Source organism: Elephas maximus, chromosome 16, assembly GCF_024166365.1.
Source record: "Elephas maximus indicus isolate mEleMax1 chromosome 16, mEleMax1 primary haplotype, whole genome shotgun sequence".
NCBI lineage: Eukaryota > Metazoa > Chordata > Mammalia > Proboscidea > Elephantidae > Elephas > Elephas maximus.
Window position 1 is genome coordinate 84504809 of NC_064834.1, and position 7876 is coordinate 84512684.

The 7876-nt window shown below is 38.3% G+C and overlaps 1 pseudogene; it reads right to left on the reverse strand.

Moving 5' to 3' along the window:
* Positions 1-4551: 4551 nt before the first annotated feature.
* LOC126060016 (olfactory receptor 14K1-like) lies at positions 4552-5495 on the reverse strand (annotated as a pseudogene).
* Positions 5496-7876: the final 2381 nt, after the last annotated feature.

Sequence of the window (7876 nt, forward strand, 5' to 3'; positions counted from 1 at the left end):
TTTTTATAAACATACACCTATGTGTGTTTTCACACCTTCAGTTTCTGTTTTTATGCAGTGGATAATCTATTTCTGAAATTTAGTATACACAAGATAATGTGTATAATGATATACTCTGTGTTTTACTTTTTTCCCCCTGCAATGTGTGTTTGTAGAATCCTCACCATAGATATGTAGTAATTGGCAATGTTCACCAAAGGTGGAACATATTATGAGCCAGATCTTGGTTTTCCTGGTTTGATGCACCGCTATCTGCATGCTGTTAGCAGGTTATCTAACCAAACAAAGTTTAAACAGGCTCTGAAAATTTGCTTCAGCCCATCTGAATTCCCCTGTGCTGGCTTCATTTTTGATGTGCAAAAGATACTTTTTACCTCCCCTTATGAAGGTGAAGGATGATGACAGGGTGACCAATACCAGAGTGGGAGTAACTGCGGTGAAATCAGTCTTTCACATATGTATAATTATTGTACCTTTGCAAATCTGTCTTAAAATTCTATTGAATAGGAGGAGAATTAAGAATAGGGTGTTTTTTTCTTTATTACAATGGTTATTTGAAATCATACACATAGGAAAGTAAAGGGATCCATTTTCTTGCACTATTCATTAAACAAATAAAAACAGAGTCTCAACATAACCATTTAGTCAATCCTAATCAACACATAGATTATTGTCCACTATATTGCTGGAAGTTGAGCCTCCTAGGTTGGAAGACATTCAATATAGACATGGCTTCAACAATGGACTCACGCATGCCAACCATGGTGAAGATGGCACAGGATCAGAGCTTTGTTCTGTTGTGCATATGGTCACATAGAGCCAGAGCGACTCAATGCAACTAACAACAAATCAACAAATAGCCAGTACATTGAGTAATCTAATATGTTCCAGTTTCTTGCTTAAGAGTATGGACTCAGGAGTCAAATTGTTTGGTATGACCATGGGCTTTGCAAGTTACTAGTTTGATTTTCTCATTCTATTTTATTTATTTGACCGTCTTGGATGTTCATTCTGTCTACATTTCTATCTCCCCTTTGCTTCAAATTCAAACAACAGAAATAATGCTTTATATTTAGAGTCATCATTGAAATCATATTTCAGTCATTCTCTAATGGAAGATGGGGCCAAGATGGAGGAATAGACAGATGCTTCTGGCGAGCCCTCTTACAACAAACACCTGAAAAAACAAGTGAAAGAAACATTAAAGGCAAAGTTAGAAAACGAACTGAGTGGCAGGGGGAGGAAGAAGCAGTTCAGAAGCAGACAGGAGTTACCAGACCTGAATCGCTGGAAGCCCTCAGGCACCATTCCCAGGAGGGGTTGTGGTGGGCTGGTACTAGCATTAAGCTGCAGTTTCTGCAGGGAAAAGCATCCAGCCACGCAGTCTGCTCATACCTCTGGAACCAGAGAAGAACGGTGCTCTCGGCAAAAGCTAAGTACTTGCATACGTTTTACTGTACCCCCAGCCCCCAAGCCGGCTTCAGTGGCTGTCGATTCCCCTGGGCCTAAGATAGGCCCTGTTGAGTGCCTAGACGCATCCTCCAGCCTTGGAGATGGAGTAAATTCGCAACTGGGGGAAAAGAAAATTTGCCAGCTCCACTAACAGGGGGAGCTCAGGACAGAAGTGGCTCCTGTCCATGCATAAACAATCCATGGACTTTGAGTACCTTTCCCCCCTGCATGGACTTTTGTGAGTGCCTATTTCAGGAAAATAGGCCCTTGTTGGCAGACTACAATTGTTTCAGCTGTGCTGTAAAGAGGTGGGTGTTTGATGTTTGACACCGCTTTGCCTATTAAACAGGGTCCTCACCTACCCAAATCAAGGGCCTAAGGACTCATGGCTCCACTCAGGTCACCCAGCCACCTGCAACAGAGGTCCAAGGATAACTGGTACTTCTCAGTCCTTACAACCAAAAACTTTGGGTGCCCATGGTCCATCTGCAGAACCCCCCCACCTGTATGCTCTAGGGAAGGGGGACATGCTTTCCTCAGAGACACTTGTGGGATGATTCTCAGCCTTCTGCCTTGTTCAGAGTGTGACCCCTTGCTGCAACCAGATATTGGTACCTAGACCAATCACCCCTGCTAGGACTGTAGGACATCACCTGTACCACACACTCGTTGGTCAGCTACCAGGACACCTAAGCTGAATCTATACAAGAAAAGTGAATAGACTCCTAGACTGATATACCTGATAACAGCTCTAGCCATCTGGGGACAGGACATCAGAGCTCCAAAGGCAAAAATAATCTAGCTGGCTCAGTTAAGGAACCCATTTGGGCGTATCAAAACAAACAAAGCAAGAAGCTATGACACAGTAAGCAAACATAAAATAAACTAATACAATAACTTCTAGATGGCTCAGAGACAACAGTCACTATCAAGTCACGTAAAGAAACATACCATGATCACCTCAACAAGCTCTCAAAACAAAGAATCAAGGGATCTTCTAGATGAAAGTGCCTTCCTGGAATTACCAGATGCAAATTACAAAAGATTAATATACAGAACCCTTCAATCATTCTCCAATGTAAAAATAAAGCTGATAATCTGTGACAAGCACAGCTATTGTGGCTTTTTTAAGGAAAAATGCATAAAAGTTCTTATAGGGATGTCTAGTGCATAATTACATGTGGTTGTTATTATTGTTATTAATAACAGTTCTTATGTATGACAGTCTCTAAAGAGCTATTTGGTGCACTTCAAAAGTCAACAAAATTGACATATACATATCTATTCCAGATCAGGATTGTCCAATAGGAATACATGCAAGAAATATACATGTGTAATTTTAAATTTTAGTATTTTTTTGTTTTTTTATATTAAAAAAATTTTAAAGAAACAATATGAAATATTTTAATAATATATTTTAACTCAGTGTATGTAAAATATAATTTAAATAATAAATATTTATAAACAATTATTATTGAGAAATTTTGCACTCTTTTTTATAAAAATTCTTAGAAACCCATTTAGAGAAACTCATTTTGACCACTAAACTTTCACTGGAAGCACTTAACTTGTCTTTAGATTTAATGTTTTCAGTTAAAAAGTGTATTCACATAGCCAAGTTGTTCCAAACATACTTTAAAATTTTCCAATAACTGAGTCGAGTATCAGTTTTTAAATTAAAATTAGTCAATTTCTTTGTCATATTATCCACATGTAAAGTACTCAATGACAACATGTGTTTAGTGGTACCATATTTGCTAGCACGGTTCTAAAGATAGCTCTGGTTTTACAGTTTACTTCTAATAATAGAATTTCTACCCCTAATTAAACTATTTTATTCTCAAATGAGTGTTTTCTGAGAGCTTGTGTTTTTATGCCCCTTTTGTGTGTTTTTCCATGTCCTTTCTGCTTGAATGTTTTGACGTTATGATGTACCAAATCATTATTTCAATAAAAATGTTTTTTAATTTGTAAAAGAAAATATTTATAATTTTTCTTAATCATCTTTTTGCATTACCATATTGCTCATCCTCTGAAATGCAGTCAATGCCATTTGAAGACCACTTTTCTTGAATAAGCAGTCAAATGACTAGAATTAGACATTTTATTCAATTATCTACTGGTGGAGTCTTTTAAATAAAAATTTTAATATGTTAAATCATTTTGTAAAATCCTGAACAGTCTTCACTCAGTAATACATATGTATGTATATGGATATATATAGTCACATATCTATGATATACAGAGATAAAAAACCATATTGCATGTCACATGGTTAAAGATAGCATTTGAAATAAAATAATAAATAAATCTGTTTTACACCACACCTAAGTATGCATCTTTAGGGTATTGCGAATATTACATGTTGACAGTCTGGGAAAAGTAGAAAGTGGGATTTATCACAATGGGAGAAGCAGTGCAGAGGATGCTTTCAGAAATTCCAATGAGTTATAAAAACAAGTAACTCAATGTCAGAAATCAACACATTAGATGAAAGGAAGTTTCAATAAAAATATGATTTACATCAAAAGAAACAAAGATGCAAAACCATTTTCTGAAATTTCAGGAATGGGTAAGCAATTGTAGTAAATGTATAATTTTCATCTTCAAACATGTATTAATCAAATAAGTGAAGCTCGTGATATAATTAACAGTACATTTTTTAAACAGCAAAATTATGTTAAAACTAAAATTAACAAATAGAGAAATTAAGAAGCTAGGAAGAAAGTTGAACCAATAAAATTAACAGATGGAAAAATCAAGGATATTAAAGCATTAAATAAAGAGAATGCTAGGGAAGATGAACGTTTTGGACAAACTAGAAACACATACAGACCTCATGTATGGGGAGCTTCAGAATAAGAGTCAAACGCATCAATAGGAAATGGGAATAATAGGAAAAACTTCATAATTTCTGCACATATAAGAAATGTAAAGTACATGATTATAGGAGAAGGCTTACTTTCTGTTAAAACTGATAACCTGAGCTTATCATCAACAAGAATCCATGATATATTGATCTCTAAACAGAAACAATTGCAAACAGCTAGTTGGTGACAGAACAAGAAAGGTGATTTTACTTCCTAACTTCCACTTTGGTTACCTTTCCATTACTCAGGTGCTTCTAACATTCCACAGGATTTTATATAGAGCTGATTTAATGTCCTTGTTCCTCAGACAGTAGATAATGGGGTTCAAGGTTGATGGCACCACAGAATAGAACGCAGGCACCAGTAGGTTTAGAAGACAAGGTGCATTAGAGACTGGCTTTAAATAAGCAACAGCACCTGTTACAAGGAACACACCACAACGAGATGAGGCGGGCAGTTGGAAAAGGCTTTTGATTGATTCTGTCTGGATGGAATCATTAACACAGTGGAGAAAATATACACATACGAGACCACAATGCAAACTAAATGTGAAAATGCATAACAGACCCCAATGGACACACTGATGTTAATGTTGGCACATTCTTCAGAATAAGTGAGCTGTAGGAGTGCAGGAACATCACAGAAGAATTGATGGATCTTGTTGGAGCCACAGAAGTTGAGAGAGAATGCCCCACCTGAGTAGAAGATTCCCAAGGCCCCACCGTTGAACCAAGACACACCCATCATCTGAACACAGGCCCTCTTGCCCAAGACAGCCTCATAGTGCAGAGGGCAGCAAATGGCAACATAGCAGTCATAGGACATTGCAGTGAGAATGCTGATCTCCAGCTCTGCCAAGAGCACCAACAAGAAGAGCTGCAACGCACACCCCAGGAAAGAGTTGAAGTCAATGAAGGTGATGGAGTTGAGGATGGATTTGAGCACGGCGGCAGAAATGAGACACAGATCTAAGAAGGACAAATGCCTGAAAAAAAGTACATTGGAGTGTGGAGGTATTGATCAGGAATTGTGAGAAGCCTGATGAGAACATTTTCAATTGTGACCACTAACTAGGTAGATCAGTGAAAAGAATGCAGCATGTAGCCTCTACAGCATCCAACTTTCAGTGAAGCTGATGAGCAAGAATTCCATGATTAGTGTATGATTGGTCATGTTTTGAAATTATAAGTCACCTATTGAGTAAAGCAAATAAAGTTATGTTAATATATTATTGTTAATTATTTAAGGTCCACCAAAAACATATATTATTATTAATTATTTAAGGTCCCCAGATGATGCAAAGGAGTCCTTGAATGGCAAAAATGATTACGTGCTCCATTCCTACCCCAAAGATTGGCATTTTTAACCCACCCAGAGGCACCTTGGAAGACTGTCCTGGTGGTCTGCTTCCAAAAGGCTACAGCTTTAAAAACCCTATAGAGCAGTTCTACTCTGCACAAATGGAGTCGTTATGAGTAGGAATTGATTTGACAGTGACTAAAAATAGGCAGTACGAACAATTTGAGCTTGACTGCCAACCTAATGGTTGACTGTTCGAGGCCATCCAGCAGGACTGCAGGAGAAAAGGCCAGCAATCTGCTTCCATTATGATTACAAAAAGAAAACCTTATGGAGCGCTTCTACTCTGTAACAGGTTGGGTCTTCATGAATGGGAATCAACTTGATGGCAACTAACAACAACAACAACATTAATTGTTTGGTCTAGACAAAAAAGCTTAAAAGTACCAAGATAGTCATATTTTTAGTCTTCTCAGGTATAAAACAGCTATGGGTATAATAGTCCAATTTACTTGGCCTTAAATTAATGTGAAAGAAGAAATGAGATCTACACACTTCTCTAATTACTTAAAATGATCTCTATTGTTGTTGTTAGATGCCATTGAGTTGTTCTGACTCATAGTGACCCTATGCACAACAGAAGAAAACACTGCCCTATCCTGAGCCATCCTTACAATCGTTGTTATACTTGAGCTCATTGTTGCAGGCACTGTGTCAATCCACCCCAGTGAGGGTCTCCCTCTTTTCCGCTGACCCTGTACTCTACCAAGCATGATGTCCTTCTCCAGGGACTCATCCTTCCTGACAACATGTCCAAAGTATGTAAGACACAGTCTAGCCATCCTTGCTTCTAAGGAGCATTCTGGTTGTACTTCGTCCAAGAGAGGTCTGTTCGTTCTTTTGACAGTCCGTGGTATATTCAATATTTTCGCCAACACCACAATTCAAAGGCATTAATTCTTCTTCGGTCTTCCTTGTTCATTTTCCACCTTTCACATGCATATGATGTGATTGAAAATACCATGGTTTGGGTTAGGCACACCTTAGTCTTCAGGGTGACATCTTTGCTCTTCAACACTTTAAAGAGGTCCTTTGCAGCAGATTTACCCAATGCAACGCGTCTTTTGATTTCTTGACTGCTGCTTCCATGGCTGTTGATTGTGGATGCAAGTAAAATGAAATCCTTGACAACTTCTGTCTTTTCTCCATTTATGATGATATTGCTCATTGTTCCAGTTGTGAGGATTTTTGTTTTCTTTATGTTGAGATGGAATCCATTCTGAAGGCTGTGGTCTTTGATCTTCATTAGTAAGTGCTTCAAGTCCTCTTCACTTTCAGCAAGCAAGGTTGGGTCAGCATAACACAGGTTGTTAATGAGTCTTCCTCCAATCCTGATGCCCTGGTTCTTCATATAGTCCAGCCTCTTGTATTATTTGCTCAGCATACAGATTGAATAGGTATGGTGAAAGAATACAACTCTGACGCACACCTTTCCTGACTTTAAAACAACCAGTATCCCCTTGTTCTGTCCAAACAACTGCCTCTTGATCTATGTAAAGGTTCCTCATGAGCACAATTAAGTGTTCTGGAATTCCCATTCTTTGCAATGTTATCCATAGTTTGTTATGGTCCACATTGTCGCATGCCTTTGCATAGTCAATAAAACGCAGATAAACATCCTTCTGGTATTCTCTGTTTTCAGCCAGGATTCATCTGATATCAGCAATGATATCCCTGGTTCCATGTCCTCTTCTAAAACCGGCATGAATTTCTGGCAGTCCCCTGTCAATATACTGCTGCAACCATTTTTGAATGATCTTCAGCAAAATTTTGCTTGCGTGTGATATTAACGATATTGTTTTATAATTTCCACATTCGGTTGGATCACCTTTCTTGGGAATAGGCATAAATATGGACCTCTTCCAGTCAGTTGGCCAGGAAGCTGTCTTCCATATTTCTTGGCATAGACGAGTGAGCAACTCCAGGGCTGCATCTGTTTGTTGAAACATCTCAATTGATATTCCATCAATTCCTGAAGCCTTGTTTCTCACCAATGCCTTCAGGGCAGCTTGGACTTCTTCCTTCAGCACCATCGGTTCCTGATCATTTGCCACCGCTTGAAATGGTTGAACATTGACTAATTCTTTTTGGTACAATAACTCTGTGTATTCCTTCTATCTTCTTCTGATGCTTCCTGCATCTTTTAATGCTTTCCCCATGGAATCCTTCACCATTGCAACTCGAAGCTTGAATTT